Genomic DNA, 12,936 nt, shown 5'->3' with positions numbered 1-12,936 from the left:
TTTCCGCTTGCCTGCTGGTATCTCGGGCTATGGAGGTTCGGCTCACCTCGCGTTCCAGCGCTGGTGCGTTGAGTCTGCCGCTGGTGTCCCGAACTTGGGCTCCCACGCTCTCCACGCAGGTCCACTGTGAATCACTAGTTCCGGAAGAGTTTCCTCTGCTGTTTCATCCCCTACTCTTCCTTGACCCTGCAGTATCTCCACTTATATTAAACTTTCTCTCCCCCCAGACTAAGTGTGCTTCCTGCCTATTCCGCCATCTTGCCGCCTCTCCCATTTCCAATTTAACACCAAGTTTTTTTTCATTTCCAATTATCTTTATATACAGAAGATCTCATCAATATATAATTAGTAAAGATCTCATCAGTTTGTACCCACACGGAAACACAACGTGTAAAAATACTGTTTCAGTACTAGTTATAGCACCACTGCACATTAGACCACACATTAAGGACAGATCCCACATGGGATGTCAGTACACAGTGACTCCTGTTGCTGACTTAACAATTTGACACTCCTGTTCATGGCGTCAGTAATCTCCCTTGGCTCTAGTCTTTATCCTTTTTAGTATTTATTGTTGTTGTTGTTGTTCTAGTACTAGTGGTTGAACTCTGTAATTAACACACAATTATTCTTAGGTGTTTAAATTTTAACTGAAAAGTGATCCCTGTTAAATATAAGAATGGAAAAAGAGAGGGAGGAAATGTACAATTTGGGACATACTCAATCGGACTTGCCCCAAATGGTGGAGTTAGAAATGTGCCAGGGCATTCCAATACAATCCCATCAAGGTGGCATGTACAAATGCCATTTCACTAGTCCAAGTGATCAATTTTAGTTCACAATTGATAGCTCTGATAGGTCTAAGAGTCAAAGGGATCACACAAACAAGACTAGTGTCTGCTAATACTAACTGATAGAATCAAAAAGAGAGAGAAAGATCCAACATGGGAAGCAGGATACACAGCAGACTCATAGAATGGCAGATGTCCTAAACAACATTCTGGCCTCAGAATCAGCCCTTAAGGCATTCGGATCTGGCTGAAGAGCCCATGAGAGTATTGTAGGCATGGAACGCCAAGATACCATGGAAAAAAAAAAAGAAGAAGATCTAAATGAAAGATCTCTGTGAGTGAGATCCCAGGGGAAAGAACGGGGCCATCAAAGAAGGAGGTAACTTTCTCTGAAGGGAGGAGAGAACTTCCACTTTGACTATGACCCTATCGGAATAAGATCAAAGTCAGTGAACTCTAAAAGCTTCTATAGCCCTGGCAACTCATGATTAGAGTTTTTAATATCATGAGCACACAATTTTGTTGTAGCTGTTAAATTAGCCAGGATACTGGCTAGGACCAAGATTATGTGGACCTGAATGATAAGGAATTTACAGAGTTTAAGATTTTACTTCAGACTAGACCTAGAGCCTCTGGAAGTTCTGTGATTGACTTGTTCTTTCCCAAAGTGTCTCCAGTTTTCTCCCAGTCAAGAAGCATTTGCTTTGTAAAGCAAGGCCACTACTCAGAAGGGAGGGCCCCCACAGATGTGCTGAGCATTCCAGGACACTGAGCTTCAATGCACATACACAGCCACTCACCCACAAGTACTGAAGAGAGTGTGGCTCACATTTATCCATATTGCTTGGCAATAGTCACTGTGAGCTGAGATGGAGGCAAGAAGGAACTTTTCTGTTGGGATACTGAGGTGAGACACACTGCCCAGCTTATGGGCTAGCGTGGGGTTTCCCAGCATGAGAAAAGTCACCAGTAGACTCAAGCATGAAGGTTTTACCTCCACAGTTAAGAAGGGCCAGTGATTTTTGAATTGCTTTGGGTGTGTGAATGGCAAATGGGATTACATCACAGTTCAGGTATCACCTCCCAGATGAGGATCTCCAGCAGCTGCAGAAAGCTGCTAAATTGGATTGAGAGGTCCAAGGGCAGAAGCTCCTGAGGCTCTGGAAAAGTGCTGGTAATTATGAAGACCAGAACAACAAGCTAGGAGCCAGTGGCTGGAGGGCTCTGGAAGATGCAGAGACTCTCGCTTACTGGTCTTGTCTGAAACAGGAGCTAGGCTCTCTTGTAACCAGGAATGTGGGGTTCCCAGTCCAAGGGAGGTCCCTCTGCACCTGAGATGGATAAATAGCACCCAGGCCACCTTTCTGAGCAGCGAAAACAAAACAAAAAAACCTCAGCAGGTTTCCCAGCTACTTTTCACCCCCATTATTTACACTTTACTGAAAATTGAAAAGTGATTTAAATTATAAAATTGCATCTGTGCAGTAATTTGTTTTTAATGGACACATTTTATGGTATACACTGTATATATTATGGAAAATGAAACTGGAGAGAAACAATTACCATAATATATCAATTTTGGGCCCATCAATCTTTTGATAAAATCCAGTATCTCTTTGAAATTGGGTAAATAACTTAATGAGGGGAACTTAGATGGGAACATGGAGCTAGTTTCTGCCAGCCCCATGGAGAATCAGACTTTAAGTTCTTGCCTGGTCAACCCTGGCTATTTCTGACATCTAGGGAATTAAGCATCAAAGAAGAAATCTCCCTATATCTTTTGAACAAAATAAATATTTTAGGGAGCTTCATGTTTAAATGGACCTTTAAAGTATTTTGGTTTTCAAAATGTTATTTAAATTTAACCATTATCTGCCTCATAATATGAAGTAATATGTATTGCATTTTGTTACCCATGGGAGTTGCACAATTTTAATATGACTTCATTCTAACTTTGCAATAATATATATAATATATATATTTAAAACTCTTTTACAGTAAAGTCACTTACCAGCTGCTGACATGAACTTGAGAAGAGAGTTCTTATCATTTGTAATTTGTAGAAATACAGTTACTGAAGCAAGCACAGAAAAGTGTAGTATAAGAAAATAATTCAAAGAATACTGTGTGAGTTAAGTAGCACTGGTTTGACCAGAGGATACTTGTAAAAACTGAACACCAACATTTACACACACATTGCAGTTTATAACTTTGAAATTTTATTGGATGAATCATCTTACAATTTTGAAAACAGCATTGCAATGGGTAATAATTTTTAAGTTATTCTGTTGAAGACAGAGTTGTATAAATATCAAACATGTATTATGTTCTACAGGCATTTTTGAGCAGTAATGCAAAAGCTAGTTCTATTTGAAATGTTACCAGCATTTTTTCAGCTTAGTTCTTTCTATGTTAAGGAAATGTAAAATACAATTTGAGGAAATAAAAAAATTATGCTCAGATAAGCATTTATTTAATATATATAAGTATATACATTACATACATACATACATACATTCATAACATGTACATATAATGTATTATGTGATCATTACCAACTGGCCAGGAAGCCAACTATGGGTTCAACAAAGGAGACTGAGAAGACTCAGGTACACATCTTAAAGCTCTTTATTACAGCATCTAGAGGGAGAGACTACTCAGCCAAACTCCTGCGGGCTCAAGGCTCTATGGACCAGGAGAGTCCCCGTGGGCACAAAGTGCTATGGACTGGGGAGAGAGGCTGAGCAACCTCTGCTTACAGAGTCTGAGGGTCCACTTATATACAGTTTTGAAAGGTCAGCCCCACCCAAACGCCACCCTCCTGGGGTCTCATAGCTATGGTGATGTGGTTTGCCGTTTGGCGATTTCCTCTTGCAGGGCAGCTTAGAGTGCAGCTTCTTCTTCTCCATAATCCCCTGACAATGTAATGTAACAGATCTATCTATCTATCTATCTATCTATACAATGTATTTCATATGTATATTATATATGAATTATATATATATATATATATATATATATATATATGTAGGTGTGTACTATAGATTGGAAACAGAGTGTGGGACTCAGAGTTTTCACTGCAATACAGGTTCGTTTGTGTCTAAAGTGGAGGCCTAACTCACTTTGCTAAAATGTTCATCTCTCATTATTTATTTGTAATGTAGGACTATACTAAGCATTTCTTGCAAGGCCCATCTTATGTGAATGGATTTCCTCAACTTTTGCTTGTCTGAGAAAAACTTTATATCTCTGTCATTGTTAGAGGATTGATTTGCTTGGTATAGCACTCCTGGATGACCTTTTTTTGATCTATGAAATATATTACCCAATTCTCTATTGGACCATAAGGTTTCTGGTAATAAATCTGCTAGTATGTATTTATCTCACTATTTTAGGATTCTCTATGTGTCTTCAAGTTTAGACTTCTACAATATGCTTCAGAAATATTCTTTGTGGCTGAATATGGTTGGATACCATCGAGCTTCTTGTATATGCATATATACAGGAATGTAGGGAGAGAAATTTTTAAATAAATCTATATGAGGATAACAACCCTGTTGGATGGGATTATAAAATGTCAGAAAGACACAGAATTGTGTTATAAGAAAATCTAGCTGAAATGCATTTTATTTTGCATGTGCATATTTTATCACTAAAAAACCTTACATTTTAAGTGATTTTAGATACAATTTCATTAAAATCATTTCTTGTATCATTTATTTCATTTGCTGAAAGTGGCACTAAATGAAAAGCTAAATCACGATTTGTATAACTGGATTTTTGTATAACTGGTATATTTAGAGTTCTTAAAAAATTTAATAAGTGTCATAGGTAGTCAACATGAAAGTACAGTGGAAAACACATGTCCTCCAAAGTCATATAGATTTTAATCCTTTACCAGCTCTATAAATTATTACTTACATGACTGAAAAAATTACATAACTTTGCTGCACCTCTGTTTGCATATCTACAAAATAAATTTTTAAATTGAACCATATTTAAAGACAGCAATATAATGTAATGTACATCTTAGCTGGCGCCATGGCTTAACAGGCTAATCCTCCACCTTGCGGCTCCGGCACATCAGGTTCTAGTCCCGGTTGGGGCACCGGATTCTATCCCGGTTGCCTCTCTTCCAGGCCAGCTCTCTGCTATGGCCCGGGAAGGCAGTGGATGATGGCCCAAGTCCTTGGGCCCTGCACCTGCATGGGAGACCAGAAGCACCTGGCTCCTGGCTTCAGATCAGCAAGATGTGCCGGCTGTAGCGGCCATTGGAGGATGAACCAGTGGCAAAAAGGAAGACCTTTCTCTCTGTCTCTCTCTCTCTCACTATCCACTCTGCCTGTAAAAAACATAATGTAATGTACATCTTAAAATATATGGCTTTAACTTTCTTTTCCTTCTCTCCTTATTCCAAATTATATTTAAGTGTAGACTCAGCTGATGTAATATATAGGTATTCAAATCATAGTATGGTTACTGTACAATGTGGAGACAGGCTAAGTAATGCTAAGAAAATATTAAAATTGTTAAAAATGGAAAAATAAAATGAGTGTTTTATGATAATTCAGATAGAGAAATTATACATGATTTATTTTTTGTTTCTGCTTTCCATATGTCCTCTAATATTGTTGTTACTCTTAAAAATAAAACAAAATATTAAAAAATAGGTTTCTGAGGACAGTGTTGTCATACAGTGGGTAATGAAGCCATCTGCAGTGCTGGCATCCCATATGTGCACCAGATCAAGACCCAGCAGCTTCACTTCTGATTTAACTTTCTGCTGTGGCTTGGGAAATCACTAAAACATGACCCAAGTCTTTGGGCCACTGCACCCACACGGGAGACCTGGAAGAAGCTCCTGGCTACTGGCTTTGGATTAGTGCAGCTCCAGCCATTGTGGCTCTCTGGTGAGTAAACAAGCAGATGGAAGACCTCCCTCTCTCTCTTCCTCCCTCTCTCTCTTTCTCCCTCTCTCTCCCTTCCTCTCTCTTCTCTCTGTAACTGCCTTTCAAATAAAATAATTAAATTTTTAAAACAAAATAAGGTTCTGCAATCATCTGCTTTATAAATAGGCATGTAGCAAAAATTTTATATAAAATAAAACCCTAAATACCCTCTCCATTAATCTTTCACCAATGATTTACTTAAAATTTTGTAAGTATTCTGAATACCTATGCATTTCTAATTATAATACTTAACCTTGAACTAATAATTTTTGTATATAGGTGGATCCTACTAGCCTATAGATTTGGGACCTATAGCAAGTGATACATCTGAGGAGGGAGTTCAAGATGAGGGAATAGAGAATGATGTACTGCACTAGGGTAGGAATAAATAGTTTTTTAAACAAGTGTAGGAAGCTATGCTCAGGGGAGAATTAGAGAGAAAACTGCACTGGAAATTCTATGAAAGGAAGAACATCATGGGCCTGTGTGGAAGGTGTGGATGCACAGCAAAATACCAGATACAACACACAACCACAGCAGCTGAGATCCAGAGCAGGTTGCGGCTTGGAGACATAGGAGAGTCTAAGCTGTAGCAACCCATGGTGAAATAGATGAGAAGATAGCATGATGTCAATCTGGCCTGGAGGCTAAGGACTAGCTATTACCCACAGAACCAGCACTGAGGCTGTGGGGACCCAGTGACTGCATGAGAGAGTGCAGTGTGTAGCTGGGTCTGTGGGCAAATTCAGAATGTTGTTCCATATGCTTGGAGCTCCTTGATTGCCTGGACAGGTCATTGCAGCAGAAACCATGCTCAGAGTGAGAACCATATATGCTGTTCATACAGTTGCATGGATGAGTGCTGAACCCACTGGGAGCTAATATCTGAACATTGCTCAGCATGGAGAAGAGGTGAGGGGGTGATCACACAACAGAGATGACCATTCTCCCCTTCTGTTCATAAGAGGCAATCTACTCTGGATATTCACCCCACTATGGAGCACTGGCTAGATCTACCCAGCAAGTCCCAGCTTACACCACTTGGTATTCATTGAAAGTGAAGACATTTCACTAAGCTGCAGAGGCATAGTTCAAAGATAAAAGCAATCAGAGGAAAAAAAAAAACAAGTAACTCCACAAATACCTAAAAAGAAATACATAAATTCAAGAAAAAATAGTAAGACATACATCATGACCCCACCAAAGGAGCACAACAGCATTTCAATGTTACAATGTAAATAAGAAATTGTTAAGGCATCCGGATCTGACTCAAGAGCCCATGAGAGTATTTTAGGCATGGAAAGCCAAGATACCATGGAAAAGAAAAAAAAAAGAAGAAGACCGAAATGAAAGATCTCTGCGAGTGAGATCCCAGTGGAAAGAACTGGGCCATCAAAGAAGGTGGTACCTTTCTCTGAAGGGAGGAGAGAACTTCCACTTTGACAGACCCTGTTGGAATAAGGTCAAAGTCGGTGAACCCTAAAGGCTTCCATAGCCTTGGCAGCTCATGACTACAGCCTAGGGAGGTTACTGACGCCATAAACAAGAGTGTCAAATTGTTAAGTCAACAACAGGAGTCACTATATACTTACATCTCATGTAGGATCTGTCCTTAATGTGTTGTCCAATGTGAAGTAATGCTATAACTAGTACTGAAACAGTGTTTTTACACCTTGTGTTTCTGTGTGGGTGCAAACTGATGAAATCTTTACTTAGTATATACTGAATCGATCTTCTGTATATAAAGATAATTGAAAATGAAAAAAAAAACTTGGTTTTAAATTGGAAATTGCATAGAAAATTAATTAATTTTTAAAAAATATCATGTAGGATCTCTTTCCTTAATGTGCTGTACATTGTGATTTAATGCTATAACCAGTACTCCAACAGCATTTTTCACTTTGTGTTGCTATGTGAGGGGAAACTGTTGAAATCTTTACTTAATATATACTAAACTGATTTTCTGTATATAAAGAGAATTGAAAATGAATCTTGATGTGAATAGAAGGGGAGAGGGAGTGGGAAAGGGGAGGGTTGTGGGTGGGAGGGAAGTTATGTGGAGGGGGAAGCCATTGTAATCCATAAGCTGTACTTTGGAAATTTATATTCATTAAATAAAAGTTTTTTAAAAAAGAAGAGATTGTTGTAATGGTGGAAATGGAATTCCAAAGATTCATCACAGGATTACTCTAAAGCAAGCAGAATCCAATCCACCAACTAAAGAAAACTATACATGACATGAAAGAATATTTTCCCATGAAATTGAGATTTTAAAGAAAAATCAAAACAAAATACTAGAAATTAAGAATTAAGAAAAATGTAGTGGAAAGCCTTAACAAGACCTGGTGAGGCAGAAGAAAAAATATCCAAGCTACAATACAAATCTTTGGAAATCTTTCAATCAGACCAAAAAAAAATTAGGAAACATAAAAATAGTGTTGGGAATTTATGGGATGCTGTCAAATGACCCAACGTATGTGTCTTAGCAGACACATTGAACGTAAATTGCCTCAAATCTCAAGTTAAAAGATATAGACTGACCAAATGGATTAAAAACAAGACCCATCTATGTGTTGACTATAAGAAGCACATCTGATCAACAAAGATATATGCAGATGGAAAGTCAAAGAATGGAGATAGTCCATGCTAATAGAAAGCCTATAAGGGTAGGTGTAGCCATTGTAATATCAGACAAAATAGGCTTTAACACAAAAGCCTGGTGCTTCCTCCTTGTTGCCCATGTGGGTGCAGGGCCCAAGTACTCTGGCCATCCTCCTCTGCCTTCCTGGACCACAGCAGAGAGCTGGACTGGAAGAGGAGCAACTGGGACTAGTAGCCGGCACCCCAACCAGGACTAGAACCCAGAGTGCCGGCACCACAGGCGGAAGATTAGCCTGGTGAGCCACAGTGCCAGGTAACACAAAAACTTTTAAAAGATACAAAGGACACTGTGTAATGATTAAGGGATCAATTCAACAAGAAAATGAGATTATAGTAAAAGTATATACAACAAAATCCATTGTGTTTGGCTATTTAAAAGAAACATTAATGGATTTAAATGAGACATAGACTCCAATACAATAGTAACAGGGAACTTCAAAATCCCACTTTAAAAATGGACAGATATACTAGACAGACAATCAACAAATAGAGTTAATCAACGCTGTGGAACAAATGGACCGAACTGATATCTACCAAGCTTTTTACTTCACAGTTGAAGGATACACATTCTTCTCATCAATGCATCGAACTTTATCTAGGATATATCATCTGCTTGGCCATAACATCATGCTGAGTGAAATAAGCCAGTCCCAAAGGGACAAATATTATTTGTATGATTTCCCTGATCAGTGACAACTAACCGAGCACCAAAAAGGAAACCTGTTGAAGTGAAATGGATCCTGGCTTTGTATCAGCACAGCTCCAGAGGTTGAAGCCAACTGGGACAAAATGGATGCTGGTATTGTAGGCGGTGGCTTTACCTGCTATGCCACAGTGCTGGCCCCAAAGCAAAGGTATTTGTATTTTGAGATGCTCTTTAACAATGGAAGGTAAATTTACTGTTTTATAGAACTCAGGAATATACAAAGCATATATAACATTTAAAGGGAAAATGATTACACTGGACTATGATGGTTCTGAGAAATGTTTACAAAATTAGCTAAGAGAAATTAGGATAAGTGATCCCACAGTTAAAAGCTGAGAAAGGGCCGGCGCCACGGCTCACTAGCCTAATCCTCCACCTTGTGGCGCCGGCACACCGGGTTCTAGTCCCGGTCGGGTCACCGATCCTGTCCCGGTTGCCCCTCTTCCAGGCCAGCTCTCTGCTGTGGCTAGGGAGTGCAGTGGAGGATGGCCCAAGTGCTTGGGCCCTGCACCCCATGGGAGACCAGGAGAAGCACCTGGCGCCTGCCATCGGATCAGCGCGGTGCGCCGGCTGCAGCGCGCTACCGCGGCGGCCATTGGAGGGTGAACCAACGGCAAAAGGAAGACCTTTCTCTCTGTCTCTCTCTCACTGTCCACTCTGCCTGTCAAAAATAAAAAAAAAGCTGAGAAAGATGCCTTAGGAGTGGCTGACAGTAGAATATTGATGATGTACAATCTGTTGAAAATAAATCCAAAGGCAAATGTAAAAATACAAAAAGGCTGCACTTATTAGTATAAATTATATACAATTTACTGTAAAACTCAGTACATTGGTGGAAGCTATATAAAAATGACAATTATAGTGACTATTTGGTGAACAACTCTCATTACAATTGCATCAAAATTGAAAAAAGGAAAAAACAAACACAAATGAATGAACATAGAGTAAAATTATGCTGAATATCCAATAAATCTTAAAGGAAAGATACTTATATCTAGGGTCACATTATCACATTCAAAGCAATTAAGATAATTTGTGGAATATCAGAACTGAAGAAAGATTTTAAAATATATCACTTGCAATAGGAAAATGAATACATTGGACAAAATAGTTCTGAGAAACTGTCTATAAGATTGTCTAAAGATTCCAGATATTTTCATTAAGTTGATGATATCATAAAGAAACAGCTTTCCTGGGTTCATATGGTTTTGACTGATAGTCACTAGGACCTTAATGATTTATACAGGTGTTACTAGTAAACTAAAACAAAAATAGAATAAAAAGAACACATCTGTTTTAATATACACTATATACTAATTACTGGAACTAATACTTAGCAATAATTTAAGAGCAATGGAAGAATAAGACTCAGAAAAAAGAATTCACTGAAAAACATTCAATTACAATAAATAATCAGATTGTTACAGTAATTGATAAGATTTAATCAAGCAAGGCAACTGTCAGAAAATTATTTGAGAAAAGATATGTACATCACTAAATACATTTGCTAATTTTATAATTTATAATTTACATTCATATACAACCACAGAAAAAAGTAAAGAATACCTCACATTGAAAGGGAGGTTACATTGGTGTAATAAAATGTGTAGTGGGCCAGTGTGCTAATGCAGTGAGGTAAGCTGCTATTTGCAATTTCTGCATCTCAAATCAAAGTGCCTGTTCAAGTCCTGGCTGTATTGCTTTGGATCCAGCTCACTTCTAATGTGCCTGGGAGTGAGCAGATTATAGCTAAAGTTGTTATTTTTTTTAGATTAATTTTATTTATTTGAAAGACAGAGATAGACAGAGAGAAACAGGGAGAGATCATCTATCCACTGGTTCACTCCCCAAATGGCCACAACAGCTCGGGCTGGTCCGGCCCAAAGACAGATACTAGGAACTTCTGGGTCTCCCATGTGGGTACAGGGCCCAAAGGCTTGAACCATCTTCTGCTGCTTTCACAGATGCACTAGCAGGGAGCTGGATTGAAAGTGGAACAGCCACTTCTCATGTGAGATGCTGGTATTACAGGCTGACTTTCAACCCGCTATGCCAAAATGCAAGCTCTGATAAATAAAGTTTGTGTTTGTCTGCTACCACCCACATGGGAGGCCTAGTGATTTCAAGATTCCTTGCTTTGGTTTGGCCCAGCCTTTGATGATTTAATCATTTGGGAAGTGAACTATTAGATGGTAGATCTCTCTCTATTCCTCCCTGCCTGCTTCCTTAAATATGTGAACATGAACAACAACAGGATAATGTGTAAGAATATCCCTAAGTCAGTGATATCAGAATAAAAAACCCAACCAAGTTAGTCACAGTTTCTCTGTAATAGCACTGATAGACTACTAATGGAAAGATTTCTTCATGTCAAATGATACTATGGAAAATTTCATTACCAATGATAGATTTGGAGTTATCTAAAAACATACAAATCACAAAAAAATTGTGATTCTGAAAGCACAGAATTGCACATTGATGTTCAGCTATTCAGAGATACTGTGCACATGAAAGATTCCTAGACAACTCAGAAAATTTTCAGGGGGCTGATAATCTTCAGATAAATAAAACAACATATATACAGAGTTATATTACGACCAGTGTACACTAAGATACCAATATGATAAGTAAGTGTTAGTGTTGAATTCAAAAGAAAAAGCAAAAGAGAAGTATTGTGATAAAATGATATTTTCATAACTGTGAGTGAACATTTTGGCAGGAACAATGAATGCCAATTAAATATTAGCAAATGTAGTAATTATCCATTAATATACCATGGAAAAATTATACAAAGTTTTAAATTACCTTTAAGTTAAAAAATAAGAGAAAAATGAATAGAAATAAAGCAAAGATCTTGGCAATTACCAGGGGAATCTTGAGGGAAAGACATTTGTATTTATAGCTACACTTCGGAGGTTCAAAAGGAAACGTTAATTTATAGTTTTTTAGAATTCCAGAAAAGCTAAATTAACTTAACCCCTGGAATTTGAGGATGATTGAGTGGGTCACCATGACTCTGTGAATTTGGAGACATGAAATAGTGCCAAATAGAATTTAGATCCTTTCTATCAAGTTTTCACAAAGAAAAAGCCACCCAACAAAGCCTAATTTAATAGTATTAGGATTGGCTTATAATAGGATATTCATGATTTAAACAGGTCACACTAACTACAACAATGCATAATTTATAACATAAATTTTATTTTGATAATTCTGAATGGAACTGACTGGCAAAATAGGATTAACAATACAATGATCAACAGAGATAAAGGAATTGGGTAAACAATATTCCAGCAAATTATTCTACTATCAAGACATTTTTAAAAGTGTATTACGGGCGGAGCCAAGATGGCAGAAGAGTAAGGGCGCACACAACAGTTTGGGAAAAGAAATTTTAACAAGGGTGGAGTTACTGTACCCTTAAGAAGAGACTCAGAGGAAAAAACTGCAGAGGAAACTCTTTTGGATCTAGTGGATGTGACACGGAGGACCTACAGGGAGAGCAAGGTGGCCCACTGCTATGCCGAGCCATGCTGAGACCTGCCAAGCCTCACAGAGCCGTGCTGAGCCGCGCCTAGCAGCACCCAGCCGCACCGAGCCACGCCGACCCGACCCGACCCGCACTGAGCCGTGCCACGGACACGGGGGCCACGAGAGTTGGGAAAACAGCGAGCCCAGCTATAGAAGCCCAGCCACAGAATTTGAGCCCCGGCACTGGAAGCAAAGGTAAACCAAGACATTGGCTGCGAAGGTTAAACTGGTCCGAGCTCACTCAAGGGGGAGGGGGAACTACACCAGGCTTACTGGAAGAAAAAAAAAGGGGGGGGGG

Source organism: Lepus europaeus, chromosome 7, assembly GCF_033115175.1.
Source record: "Lepus europaeus isolate LE1 chromosome 7, mLepTim1.pri, whole genome shotgun sequence".
Classification (NCBI taxonomy): Eukaryota; Metazoa; Chordata; class Mammalia; order Lagomorpha; family Leporidae; genus Lepus; species Lepus europaeus.
The sequence above is the reverse complement of the archived record's forward strand: the minus strand, read 5'-3'. Positions refer to the sequence as shown.